This window comes from Megascapheus bottae, chromosome 1 (assembly GCF_031878675.1).
Source record: "Megascapheus bottae isolate mThoBot1 chromosome 1, mThoBot2.hap1, whole genome shotgun sequence".
Lineage (NCBI taxonomy): Eukaryota > Metazoa > Chordata > Mammalia > Rodentia > Geomyidae > Megascapheus > Megascapheus bottae.
This window is the reverse complement of record NC_143509.1, coordinates 83,861,995-83,876,684: the sequence shown is the minus strand read 5'-3', so window position 1 is coordinate 83,876,684 and position 14,690 is coordinate 83,861,995. Positions and strand designations below refer to the sequence as shown.

The 14,690-nt window shown below is 34.2% G+C and overlaps 1 long non-coding RNA gene across 1 annotated transcript in view; it reads left to right on the top strand.

The window, feature by feature from the left end:
• Positions 1–14,248, top strand: part of LOC150069543 (uncharacterized) — a 69,908-nt gene extending 55,660 nt beyond the window's left edge. Inside the window, exons 2-3 of the long non-coding RNA XR_016538055.1 lie at positions 12,245–12,326; positions 14,123–14,248. This is a non-coding gene — a long non-coding RNA (uncharacterized LOC150069543). The remainder of the gene's footprint in view (positions 1–12,244; positions 12,327–14,122) is intronic.
• The last annotated feature ends 442 nt before the right edge of the window (positions 14,249–14,690 follow it).

The following is a 14,690-nucleotide window of genomic DNA, read 5'->3' as shown; positions in this document are numbered from 1 at the left end:
CCAACAATTCCACTACTAGGCATTTACCCAATTGTCCAGAAACAAGGACATACTAAATCCACTAGCACAACGATGTTCATTGCAGTACTATTTACCATAACAAAGAAATGGAAATAACCCAGATGTCCCTCAGTTGTTGAGTGGATCAACAAGATGTGGTATTTATACACAATGGAATTCTATGCTGCTGTCAGAAAGAATGACATCACCCCATTTGTAAGGAAATGGAAAGACTTAGAAAAAAATCATATTAAGTGAAGTAAGTCAGACTCAAAGGAACATAGGCTCAATGGTTTCCCTCATTTATCATAATCAGTAGAAAACTTGGGCTCTCCTAGCAGAGATTTGCAATAGAGCAAAACCTAGATACATAAGGCCATATAGTAAGACACTAAATGAAAGGACCTCTAGTATATAGAATCAAAAGCCATATAATGAGTGATTGTTGTCCTTAATGTACTATGTTATCTCTCATCTCTTTTGTTGTCCCTTGGTTATCTCATATTGTTACAGTATCTCACTTTTTTATCTGACATATTGGATACATTTATATTTGATTATTTGAAATTGGATAGGGAAGGGGGAAAACAAGATGATGGGTGAGGGTTGAGTGGAGGGAAATGGGGACCAAGACATGAGAAAGGGTATCAATGTATGTGAATTAATGCACCTTCTATCTGGTGAATACAATGTAACCCTTCTATTAATTACAATAAAAATATATGAAAAAAATACACAAATAATTTTAAATAGTAATAGTTTCTTCAATACAGATAAATTTTCATGCACAGTTTTTAGAAAAATACAAATAAGGCATATTTCTTCAAATCATTTCAGTCTTTTCTTATTCTATTTTTATCTAAGGAAATTATCATATTCCATTTTTTGCCTCAGATTAAATAGAATTTTGATTTTTTAATGGTGATTCAGTCTGTGTTCTCCTTTAAGAGATTTTCCTTTATAATTATAAATGTAGCTCTTTTATATTCAATCTAAATCACACATTGATTTGCAGAGTACATTCCAATTTGAACAGAAATTGTGTAAGTGTAGACAAAATAAGACAACAAGTACATAGGAACTGTATATACTAAATGGATTTTTTTCCCTCAAGCACTTGGAGGGAAACATTTTCAGTTTATGTTCTGTTCAAGATGTATTTAAGCACCATCCTTAAGAATGTAATTTTTAGAAATACACAATTTTTCTTTAGCATAACCAACTCTAAAGTTTCTCTACGTAACTATGGAGAGACAAGAGACTACCGTCTTTAAAGGAAATATTACTGAAATCAAATTATCTAAGTTTGGATATTAGATGTACCATTGTGGGCTGAGAAATTTTGGCCAAGTGAACTGGTACTTTTTGGTGCTACTACCCTCATATTAGAAATGGAGATAATGATAACAGTGCCTACCTCATGAATTGCTGTGTTGATACAATGAATTATAATGGGACAGATCCTTAGCATAATGTTGTTATATGGGAAATGATGAACAGGAGTTCAGTAAGATTCTACCATTTCTATTATGTGAATCACTGTCACTGTTAGTATTACTATAGGTTAATACTTTTTCTTTGTGCAAAATACTGAAGTTAGTATTCTAAAACAATGTGGTAGTTTCCTTTGAAGTTAGTCTTGTAGATTAAGCAATTTTACTATGACATATTCTCCCAAGAGAAAAAATAAACAGCAAAAAATCAAGGGAATAAGTACATATTGATTGTAAGCAAGTAGTTATATTAGATTTACACATTGTTACTCCAAACTCTGGGACTGGATAATATGTCTGGGCTTCTTGTTGCTCAATGCTAGCACTCTACTCTTGCACCAGAGCATCAATTCCAGATTTTTCTGTGATTAAGAGGCTCATGGACTTTCTTGTCTGGGATGGCTTTAAACAGCAATCTTTCATATGTCAGCCTCCTGAGTAGCTAGGATTATTGGCACGAATCATCAATGCCTTGCTACCCCAAACTCTTAACAAATAGTCCGTCAAATTGTGATCAGAAAGTTTGAATATATATGTAATGAATTCACACAATAGAATTTTAAGAAGAATGATCTACAATATGGACAAATTTCCAATGTATTACAACATGAAGAGTCTAGAAAGAAAAATCTGTTTCTTGTAAAATTTGAATCTACTGATGTTCCAGAAAAAGACAAACCACAGAGGGAAATCTATTTGAAGCTGTGAGTGGGATGAACTAGAAAGGGATAAGAAGAACTCTCTTTGGATGATGAACATATTTTTTATCTTCATTATCTTCTTAGTGATATCATCGTATATTTTTCAAAACTCATAGAAATGTACAGCTTAAAAGTTATTTTTATCCTATGACACATATATAGACATAGATATATAGTTTAAAATAATGAAGCTTAGAGTATGTACATGCTTAAAAAACTGAACTCTCAAATAATAATCCAATTAATAAATGGACAAAGAAGCAAAATAGAAACTTCACAGAAGGAAAAGCAAAAATGACCAATAGACATGAGAAATGTTTAACTCTCTGGCCATGCAAATTCAGACAACACTGAGAATCCACTTCAGGTAGAGTGGGGTGTGGTCAAGAGGAAAAATAAAGAGAGAAAGGGTTAGAATATGCAGATATAACACTGAATTTATATATGTGAAAACAGAACTAGGAAAATGGAGAGAATGAATAGGGTTGGGAGAGATGGGGGAGGAAGACCAAAGGGATGGTATTGATCAAGCTGTATTGTTTTCAAAACCCAACCTACTGAATTCAAATCTCTTTGAACAACTACTTAAAAGTATTTTATACAGATTAGAAAGCAGCCATAATAGCATATTCACAAGATACTAATATGGCCTATATAAATTCAATTTTAAATGTTCTTTCATGTTTTTTCCTTGTATTTAATACTACATCAAAATATAATGAGCTATATATTTTTTTCATCAAAGAACAAATAGGCACCCCAAGATTTTACTTGCCATACAGTAAAAATGTCTGTGTCACTCTAGTTTTTCATTCCCTATGAGAAAGGCTGAGTTACAATTTGGAATGAATTTGATGACTTTTTAATCATGTAGCATTTTTAACTCTAAGAAATTGTATAAAATCAATATATTTCTCTTCTGAAAAGTAATATTTCATATTCCACACAGGCCTAATAATGACTCAGTTAGGATGTTTCAGTGAATAATGTGTTTAGCATAGAAAAATCAGGACACTGTTTTGAAAATATTTGTTATTAAAGTATAGGACAATTTAGCTCTATTTCAAACACTTATGTGATTTGCCCTACAACTCCTACATCAGCTCCTAAGTAAAAGGAGTAGACATACACTCAGCTACACACACACCACCACCAACACCACCACCACCATATCACACCATAACACACTTTTCCTCCTGACTAATCCCTCAGTCTACATGTTCCTTCTCCCCAACATAAGACCTCTGTCAGACTGCTTACTTAACCAAGCTGTTCTAAAATGTATTGAGGGTATAAAATGTCTTTCTTTATTCAGATTCATTAATGGCAACATAGTTTGATTATATATTGTAAACATCTATAATTTATCTAGTCATGTATTATTATTGGCTTTGAAATACTGGAAAAGGCTATGCTTCCTATTTCCAAAGAGCTAAACATATTCGAAAAATATAAGCTAAATTATAGTAATAAAAATGATAAAAATGATGTAAGTATTTTTCTGTATGATGTTTTCCTCCATAACTGATTGCTTCTAATTCAATTTGAGCCCACTATAGGGGCAGTCACACTGTTTTTCAACTTTATTTTCTGTTTATTTTTAACTCCATATGAAAGAATTGTTAGAACACTTTAGGTAAAATTCATGTAGAAATTACATTTGATCAAAGAATCCCAGAGAATGAAGGAGGAAGAACCAAAGCTTAAGCACCACAAAAAGTTATTCCATATGTGTTGTCTGAGTGGGGAGGAAGATATGGGTAGAGGGAGAGATAAATTGAGAGTGGGATGGTGTAAGAATATTCCTCATATTCAAACCAGTATAGGGGATGATCAGGGTTAAGACAAATGGTGTCATTGGTTAAAATGCATTATAGCTATAAAATGACATGTTGAACTGGAAAGCCTTTGTATAACTATATAAAAATAATAATTTAAAGGAATAAAAAGTATTGCTCAAGTTAAATAAATATATATGGTTTAGAACAGCTTAAACTATCTATTATAAAGTCCATATCTAAATATGGCCTATTTATTTATTTATACTTGCTATTTAACTCACTTTTGGAGAGTTGCCTTTTTTAAAATTTAATTTTATCTTCAAGGTGATGCACAGAGGGATTATAGTTATGTACTGAAGGTAGTAAGTACACTTCTTGCTAAACTTTGTTAACTCCTCCCTCATTTTTCTTCCCCTTTTGTGCACTCCAAACTACCCTTCCACAATGTTGTAAAGTTCATTTCCAACATATTTTACAACTCCTTTGAAATTAGTTCTCAAAGGAGTGAAGACACTTTCATTTTTCCTTTATAAAAATGAAAAATCTAAAAAGACTTAACTTGAAGCCTGAAGAAAGGAAGAAAAAAGCTGTGCGAGGTGGCTCACAGCTATAATCCTAGCTACTCAGGGGGCTGAGTTCGGAGGATAAAGGTTCAAAGACAGTCTGTGCACTAAAGTCCATGAGACTTTAATTTCTAATTAACCACCAGCAAAATGGAAGTGGCACTGTGGCTCATGGGGTAGGGTGGTGGCCTTAAGCTAAAGAGCTCAGGGAAAACCCCAAGACCCAGAGTCCAACCCCACAACCAATAACAACAACAACAAAAAATAATAATAATAAAAGAAAGAGAGAAAGGAAGAAAAATTTGTGAATATGAAAATCAGTGATGGGAAACTCAAATCAATGTAGAGATTAAACCATACGTATATATATATGTATATATATATGTATATTTATATAACATTTATAATGTAGAAAAAATACTGTGAACTTGTTAAAAAAAAGACAATGATTTCTCAGTAAAAAATCTATGGCAGTTGTTAACATCTTAGTTTGTTGTTTTATTTCAACTAAATCTTAAATGTATATGCTACTGTATGAAGAGCATGAGGAAGGGGCTGGGAGCATAGCCTAGTGGTATGGTGTTCACCTAGCATGCATGAAGCCCAGAGTTTAATTTCTCACTACCACATTCACAGAAAAAGCTTGAAGCGGTGCAGTGGCTCAAGTGGTAAAGTGCTAGCCTTGAAAAAGTTCAAGAACAGTGTCTGTGTAAGCCACTGATTTTTTTTTTTTTGCCAGTCCTGGGCTTGAGCTCAGGGCCTAAGCACTGTGTCCATGGGTTTTCCTCAAGGTTTGGGCTTTCTTCAATCGCTTATAGACACATGAAGAAATGCTCAATATCTCTGGCCATAAAAGAAATGCAAATCAAAACAACTCTGAGATTCCAACTCGCTCCAGTTAGAATGGCCATAATCAAGCAATCTAATAACAACAGATGCTTGCAGGGATGTGGCCAGGAGGGATCACTACTACACTGTTGGTGGGAGTGCAAACTCCTTCAACCAGTATGGAAAACAGTATGGTGGTTCCTCAAAAGACTAACCATAGATCTCCCCTATTACTCAGCAATTCCATTACTAGGCATTTACCCTATTGTCCAGAAACGAGGACATACTAAATCCACTAACACAACGATGTTCATTGCAGCACTATTTGCCATAGCAAAGAAATGGAACCAACCCAGATGCCCCTCAGTTGATGAGTGGATCAACAAGATGTGGTATTTGTACACAATGGAATTCTATGCTGCTGTCAGAAAGAATGACATTGCCCCATTTGTTAGGAAATGGAAAGACTTAGAAAAAATCATATTAAGTGAAGTAAGCCAGACTTAAAGGAACATAAGCTCAATAGTTTCTCTCATTTGTCATAATTAGTATAAACCTTGGACCCTTCTCGCAGAGGTTTACAATAGGGCAAAACCTAGATACATAAGGCCATATAGGATGAGGCTAAATGAAAGGACCTCCAGGATATAGACACAAGAACCATATAAGGTGTGACTGTTGTTCTTAATGTACTATGTTATTTCTCATCTCTTTTGCTGTCCCTTGGTTATCTCATATTGTTACAGTAACTTACCTTGTTATCTGATATACTGTATATATGTTTATGTGAAATAGAATAGGGAAGGGAAAACAAGATGAAGGGATGGGTGGTGGAGGGAAATTGGGGCAAAGACATGAGAAGGGGTAGCAATGATGATTAAGGAATGCACCTTCTATCTGGCGAATATAATGTAACCATTCTGTTAATTACAATAAAAAATTTAAAAAATGTATAAAAAGAAGAGTGCCCAGAGTTCAAGCCCCATGACTGGCAATAAATAAGTAAATAATAAAGAACATGTTGAAAATAAACAATACACTCTTTTATATTACATATGTTTAATCTGAGTTTGAAAGTCTAAACTATGTATGCATTACAATGTTTGGATTCCTTCAATAGAGTTCAAAAAACTGTATATTAGCCTACCAATATATACAGTGGTAGAGGTATAGTTTCAATTAAATATTAGTGTTCTGCATTAAAATATTATAATTTCTCTTTATTAGCAACTGTTAATTTCTATCTCTTTCTACTACAGATAGTGTCTTGTCTTTCATTTCAAAGAGATTATACTTAGTGTTTATTTCCAAAGAAATAGAAGCTTAGTCAACCCAATGCTATTTATTTATTTTGCTTTGATCTGTAGGTTGCCATGTAAACCAAGCAGTCAATTTCTTTCTTGCTTACATATGGGCTTGCTGACTGACAGAGCCTTGGATTTCTTTGTGGCTAAGGAAAGTTATTTTTGATACTGTGTGAGATATTTTTAAAGAGTGTTTGAAGTGTTAAAGCTGATATCTGGGCCAACAAAAATTAAGATCATGTTCTTAATTTTGATCATTCCAAAAACTTCTGGCTAAGCTCTTTTTGTGTCAAAATAAACATTGTAAGAAGTGACACTAATAATGAAAAGATGGCTCATAGTGTTTGAAGTTATAAAAATGAGTTTTAAAAGTAAAATTCAGCCCAGGCACTTAGTCTGACTTTGAGTATTTATATTTTTTATATTTTCCCTCTCAGATCTTGAGTATTGATTTCATGTTCGGCAGTTTCCTTCTTTTACTTTTTTCATTTTCTTTCTTATCTTTCAGTCATTGTAGAAGGGTTTATCAATCCAGAAAGCCATTTATGAGTTCAATGTATGTTGATCTGCAGCAGCATTTTTTTTCTTGTCTTGGGCAAGAACTCTGGGCCTGGGTGCTATATCTCTAAGCTCTTCAGCTCCAGGCTACCACCTTCTCCCTTGAGCCACAGTGACACTTCTAGTTTTCTAGTGGTTCATTAGAGATGATATCTCATGGATCTTAGTTCCTGGGCTAGTTTTGAAGTGCAATCCTCAGATCTCAGCCTTCTGAGTAGCTAGGATTACTGATGTGAGCTATGATTCACAGCCACATCACCATTTTCATCATTCTCCTCCATTCCTCCTAATTTTCCTTAGATTTTCTTAATTTTGTAGGATATGCATTAAATTTTATAACCATATTTTTCCTCCTCCATTTCCTCATTTGACAATATTCTTATTCCTTGATCAGGTACAGTTTTGAACCTTCTTTCTCTGGATTTGTGATTGTTTCTTTTAATTAAATGCAAAAAAAAATTGTTCATTTAACTCACACATCAGAATGTTTGGTCTGAATTCCACCATTAATTTCTTAATCACAATACTGTAATGGCCTATTTTCATGTTACATAGTAATAGAAGTTTTGTTAAAGCTACCTTGCACTTATGCAAAAAAAAAAGTCTTCACATTCATCCAGTGTTTCTCTGAAAGTCTTACCTATAATCAGTAAGGAGGGGTTAATCACTAGTTCATATTCTGCTTGCTAATTTGAATACTAAGAACTTGACTCTACCAATTAAAAAATTGATTGTATATTTCCCTTTCTTTCTCTCTCATATTTCCCTTCTGGCCATTTCCATTTGTCAACTGCAAAGAAATCAATGTAAGCTTGGGGACAGGAGTGCACCTTTCTAACAATGCCTGAGGTTCTCCCTGGCTTAAATTCTAGTAAACAGGTTACAAAAAAATAAAGTAGCCTACTTGGTATCCATTGGAATTTAACATACAAATTTTACCAGAAGAATATTTTGAGATTTAAAAGCATATATTTCATATAGGAATAAAAAACATATGATTATTATATATATGTAGACAGACAGACCGACTTGGTGCCAGTGGTTCATGCCTGTAAATTCCAGCAACTCATAATGCTGAGATCAGAGGATAGCAGTTTAAAGCTAGCTAAGATTAGTGTATGACACTCATGTCTACAATTTCCACCCAAAATGCCAGAAGTGGAGCTGTGGCTCTAAGTGGTGGTGTGCTAGCCTTGAGCAAAAAAGCCCCCTGAGTTTAATTCCAAGACCAGTGAAAACCACACAAATGATTATAAATTGCAGAATCTATAGATTATGATATATATATATATATATGTAATGAATTACTATTTACAACATGGAAAATACACATTATGGTGAATTTAAAAAGCCCAAAACAACAAAAAAATATATTCTATATGTTTATCTCTGTCTATAGTGTAAAGTCAACAAAACATTTTAGGGTGATGAATGTTACCATAACAGATCCAGCTGAGTAGGGAAGGGCAAGATAGGCTCTTTGTCTGAGCTATGTTGTTTGTTGAATATGCAAACAATCACCAAGTTTTCCCCTAGAGATGTTTTTTCTTTGCTGTATTTAGATAGGTTGACTGTAAATAAAAGTCAAAGGAACATAGGCTCATCTGTAATAATTAGTACACATCTAGAACTCTTCTTGCAGAGGATTACAATAGCTCAAACCCTAGATACATAAGGCCATATAGGATGAGGCCAAATTAATGGACTTCCAGGATATGGAAATAAGAATTTAATTATAAGTGACTGTTATTCTTTATGCATTATGTTTTTTTCTCTTCTCTTGTGTTGCCCTTTGGTTAATCTCATATTGTGACAGTATCCCACTTTGTTACCTGGTATATTATATAGATGTTTGCTGTTTATTTGAAATAGGAGGGGAAAAAGGAGGGGAGAGTATGGGGAGAGGTAAATGGGGACAAAAATATAAGGAGGGATATCAATGTGTGAGAAGTAATGCACCTTCTACCTGGCGAATATAACTGTAACCCCTCTATACATTGAAATAAAAAAAATAAAAACTACATGAAACATCAATATATCCCAGAAACATTAAAAGCCTCAATTTTAATAAGCATAATTACTATCAATCTTCTACTGCTTATATTTATCATCAAAATAAAGCTTATTTTAATATCTAGACATAATCAAGATGTCTATACCTTCACTCACTGTTTTTGTTTTTGTTTTTGTTTTTTGTTTTTTGTTTTGACAGTCCTGGGCCTTGAGCTCACGGCCTGAGCACTGTCCTTGGGCTTTCTCAAAGCTAGAACTCCACCACTTGAGCTACAGCACCACAGCTGGCTTTTTTCTATGTATGTGGTACTGAGGAATAGAACCTAGGCCTTCGTGCATGCTAGGCAAGCACTCTACCGTTAGGCCAAACTCCCAGCCCCTTAATTCACTGTTTTAATGTATGTTACTTCATAAATTTTTCTTTTGGTTGTGGGCCTGGGTACTGTCTCTGATCTCCTCAGCTAGTTCTCTACCATAATGAGCCAAAGCACTACCTTCTGTATATTACTTTATATATGTCATTTAAACACATTTTTACTATTCTTTTTTTTTTTTTTTTTGCCAGTCCTGGGCCTTGATCTCTAGGGGCACCTTGCATTCCCTTTTCTTTCCTTGAGCTAGGCGGCGCCTCACATTGCATTGTGTTTCCTTGCGGCTTGTCTTGTTTGCCTTACTTTGCCGCTGGGGGGGCATTCCGTTTTCTCACCTTGAAACTAGGGTGCCCCTTCCATTGTCTTGCCTTCCCTTGCCTTGCCTTTCCTAGACGCTGGTGACACTTTGACTTGCTGCTATAGGGTCGGTTATCTTGAATTGCCTTGTTGCTGATTGGCTCCTTCCCTTCTTTTCCTTGCCTTGCCTTGCCTAGCCGCTAGGGAGCGACTTGCATTGCCTTTTCCTTGAAGCTAGAGGGCGCCTTGCACTGCATTGCCTAACTGCTAGGGAGAGCTTTGCCTTAACTTGCCGTTAGGGGCCGCCTTGCCTTTCTTTGCCAATAGGGGGCAACTTGCCTTGCCTTGCCTTGCCTTGCCTTGCCTTGCCTTGCCTTGCCTTGCCGTTAGGGGGCAACTTGCCTTACCTTGATTTGCCTTTCAGCTAGGGGTTGCCTTGACTTGCCTTGCTGCTATGGGGCGCCTTTCCTTGTCTTACTTACCTTGCCTTTCCTTGTCTTGTCTTGTTGCTGTGGGGCACCTTGCCTTGCCTTGCCTTGCTTCTAGGGGGCCTATTATCTTGCATTGCCTTGCCACTAGGGGTGCCTTCCCTTGTCTTGCCTTGCCTTGCCTTTTCTTGTTTTTTATTTTTGTAAGTACTTTTATTTTTTGTATATGCTTTTTATATGTAGTTTTATTTGTCTATGCTGGAGTGTAAACTGAGGACCTAAATATTGTCCTTTAGCTTTTTTTTCCCTCACTATCTCCTGCTTTTTGGTTGTTAATTGGTGAGTAAAGTCTCACAGCCTTTCTTGTCCAAAATGGGTTTGAATAGTGATCCTTACATTTCAGTCACCTGAGTAGGTACAGTTATAAGCCAAGAGTGTCCAGTGGTACTGTAGAATTATAGTGATAATTTTCCACACTTAATACAATCGATACTCTCCACTATCAATTTAGACAGAAAAAAGTGCTTCTGAGTAAGGTATCCTTTTATAGATAATTTCTTTTCCATATAAAATTTGTATTTTCTTTCCATACAACAAACTATTTAATTCCTGAAAAAGTTGGATTCACTACAAGCCACTATTATCTAAATATTTGTTAGGATGTCTTTTTTTTTCCCCGAATACGTCTTTGTTCTTAATTAGTTGAGAGGATAATTTTTTTCTTTCTTTGCTGTCCAAAAGAAAACATTATTTGACATAAAAGAAATCCCATTTTTGACTTGTGTACATTTGAGTGCACATGAAGTAACAACAGAAATAAATTCAATGGTTACAACATAAACATAATTTTAAAGGAAATTCTAGTGTATAGTTTTCAAAATTATGTTCTGCGTAAATATACCACTTTCAAATTTTCATATAAACATGTCTTTTGAAAAATTAATGAAATTCCCATTTCTGCAAATATTTCTTGATTAGGTGGCTACTCTTTTCACACTCATTTCTGCCTGGATATATCAGCTGGAATGTAAGAGCTTGAATGAAGACTTGAGGGGAGGGAGAGGGTGGAAATCAGGAAACTAGGGAAGTAAATAGGGATAAAAGAGAATAATATGATCTAAGAAGTTATCACTGAGTGCTATTTTGGGGGTCAGACTTTAAAAGTGATTAACTAGACTGATAGAAGAATGTTACAGGAACATAAAGGGGCCAAATGTATAGAAGGAGGGAGGGTGAAAAATTAAAACAAACAAACATCAGATCCCAATGTAATGTATCCACTACCTGACAAATGTTACTGTAACTCCACTGTACATTACCCCCCAAATAAAATACAATACAAAAGAAAAAGAATACAGCCCATGCCTATAATCCTAGATAGTCAGGAGGCTGAAATCTGAGGATTGTGGTTCAAACCAGCTTGGGCACAAAAGTCTGTTGAGAGACTTATCTTCAATTAACCACCAGAAAATGGGAAGTGGCTCTGAGGCTCAAGTAGTAGAGCCCTAACCTTGAGTTGAAGAGCTCAGGGACAGTGCCCAGGCCCAGATTTCAGGACCCAAGACTGACAAAAAAGAAAAGTAAAGAAAGAAAATTAAAAAAAAAAATGAAAGAGGTAATTGAAAAATTTACTCAAAACATTACCTATCTATATCTCTGGCCTTAATGAAATCTTTTGGAGACTTCCTTCCCATTGCTATGAATGATCTTTTAGATTAGACAAATAGCATCATATCTATTTCTTTCACTAGTAATTCAAAGTATAATTCAAAATTTTCTGTAAGGCAAAACAAATTTTAAGAATGGCAGGTGATGGGAAATTTTTATTGGAATGATTGAGATATTAACCTTCGATAACTTTCCCTGATAAAGACTAATGTGCTCTGTATTCAATCCATTGCTCCTAGGCTTCCAAGCATAAACAGCTATGCCAGAGGATACATCTTATTTGTTATGATAACTACAGTTTATTTATCCTTTGGATCACAGGTACTAAATGCCTGGATTTTCTATCTTTTTGAATCAATACTACATGGAAAAGTGTTATTTTGATTGTGAAATTAGTCTGAATTCAGCAAAGGCGGGTTGATATGAGTATGAAAAATCTGAAATCAATAATTGATTGAGTATTATCAAGTTAAGGTGCTTGGCAAAATCCACTACATAGCCTAGTTGTATTATTGTTTTCAACCACAAAAATTATATGATAAAATAAATCTTTACAGTACTGCTAAATTCCAAGAGTATAGAGTTTGCAGGAAACATTAGATTTCTCAGACATTTCTGCAGCCATTATTTGAAAAAGAACATGTATCCTATGCTAACAAATATTTACCAAACAACCTTCACATAATAAGTTAGTATTCAAAATACAAATAGTATGCACATAATAAGCTCATAATTGTAGTACTTCAATACTGAACATTAGATACCAATTCTGTCCATCATATATTTTGTGTTTGTTTGTCGAGTTCAAGCTATGTCTGTGTTTCAATTTGGTGGTCTAATGAGTATTTTTGTCATCATGGCCAAAGCAGTATTAAAGTAAATAGCTTAGTAGCTATGGGTGATTCTCTTTTATGGGATATACCATAAAGTTGGAGGAAAGTTGATTTATGCATTTTCATGACAAAAAGAAAGAATACAGGCAGTGCTCTCTTTAGTACTTTACATGACTACATCTTGAATTACTGTTCCCAGAAAAAAAAAAAGCAATTCCTTGTCTGGGATATAATGAGATGACTCTGGTGCACATACATGCACACTATGTCAAAAGAAAAAAATGAATCTCATTTCCTTGAGTCTTGAGAGTGCTAGTATAAAGAAAGGTTAAAAGAAACCTGAAGTGATTTAGAAGTAGTAATATGCTGCATACTCTGAAGGCATGAATCTGTGTTTCAGAGATTACTTCAAAATTGATTGAACATATAAGTACAACATAAAATGATTTTATATTTAACATTGCAATAGTTATAGAAATTTATTTGCTAAAGCTTTCTGAATTTCTTTTAACCAAGAAACGTGTGCTAATCACAGTCACTAAAGAGATGTTTGGCTTCCAAGAATTCAAGAGGACCATTTTTTCCCCTAAGATAGAATGAAATATAATGAGCCAATTTTCAGTTATTCATTATAACATTTTTAATGAATATCACAGAATCACTGAACTTCTGAACCAATAGAAGAATATGATCTCCCAGTTTCCCAATTCTTCTTTCATTTCAGATGGAAGGAAATAAATAAATAATTCTCAGGGAATAGCCTGAAACACAAGTAGCTCATCTCTATCATGATATCTCAGATCACAAACTTGAATCCAGACAAAATAGTGTTACTCCTGGGTCATATTTTAATTTGCCCATAGATTTTTTTTACCCCTGAATTGCATTTTGGTAGACTATCACCCACTCGTATTGAGTAGAAATAAAAGAAAACTCACATAGAATATATCACTGTGATTATTGCGGAATAATATTAAAAAAACCACTATTAAATATTTAGTGTATCTTTTCAGAAGGATTTCTGTTGGAAATGACCTTGTTTCTATTTGTCTTGTAGACTTTAGAGTAATGCAACAGTTTTACTTCATATATATTTTAGTAAAATACTAAGATCAGTTTGGTTTATCTATTATAGCATTTGCAAAATGTAGGTTGTGGTGTATTCTGTGGCCGCTTACCTTTATTTATTTATTTCTTTATTTATTTACTTATTTTTGCCTTGAGTTTCTGTGACCCATGTGCAGAGCAAGTTGATGAATAAGGTCTTACCTTTGTCTTCTTTAGAAAACTACTCATGAAAGAAGAGAAGCCCCTTCTAATGGAAATATGCCCACAGATGACTAGCTAAGGTGTCTCCGTCTAGAAATAACTTGTGATGCAAACAAACTTCAAATTCCTGGTGACACTAGAATAAAGGACTCCTAGATGGAATTTTTTCTTTTTTTATTTCCATGATTTCCAGTTTCTATCCCTAAACTTGTTCATAAGAGAAAATTCAAAGAGTACTTTGCACGACAGGTCAATTTTGACAGTAAGTGAAAGGATTGTTGAGCTATCTAAACTCACTGAATATCTTAGAACAATTATCTCTATTCTAAGAAAATTTTAAGTTAGCATAACTTGCAAATACAAATATTCATTTCTTTGTGGGTCAAACTTAAAAGCAAAATTTGCAAATCTCAGGGATTTCTAAAATTTGGTTTCACATAAATAAAGTGGTTAGTTTCATAACTGAAAATCATTTTTCACAAAGTAAATGATTGATATTTTATTCTATCTATATTTTATCTATAGATGCCACATTTTTATAGATATATTTGAATTTTTAGCATATGTATTACAATTTTAATGT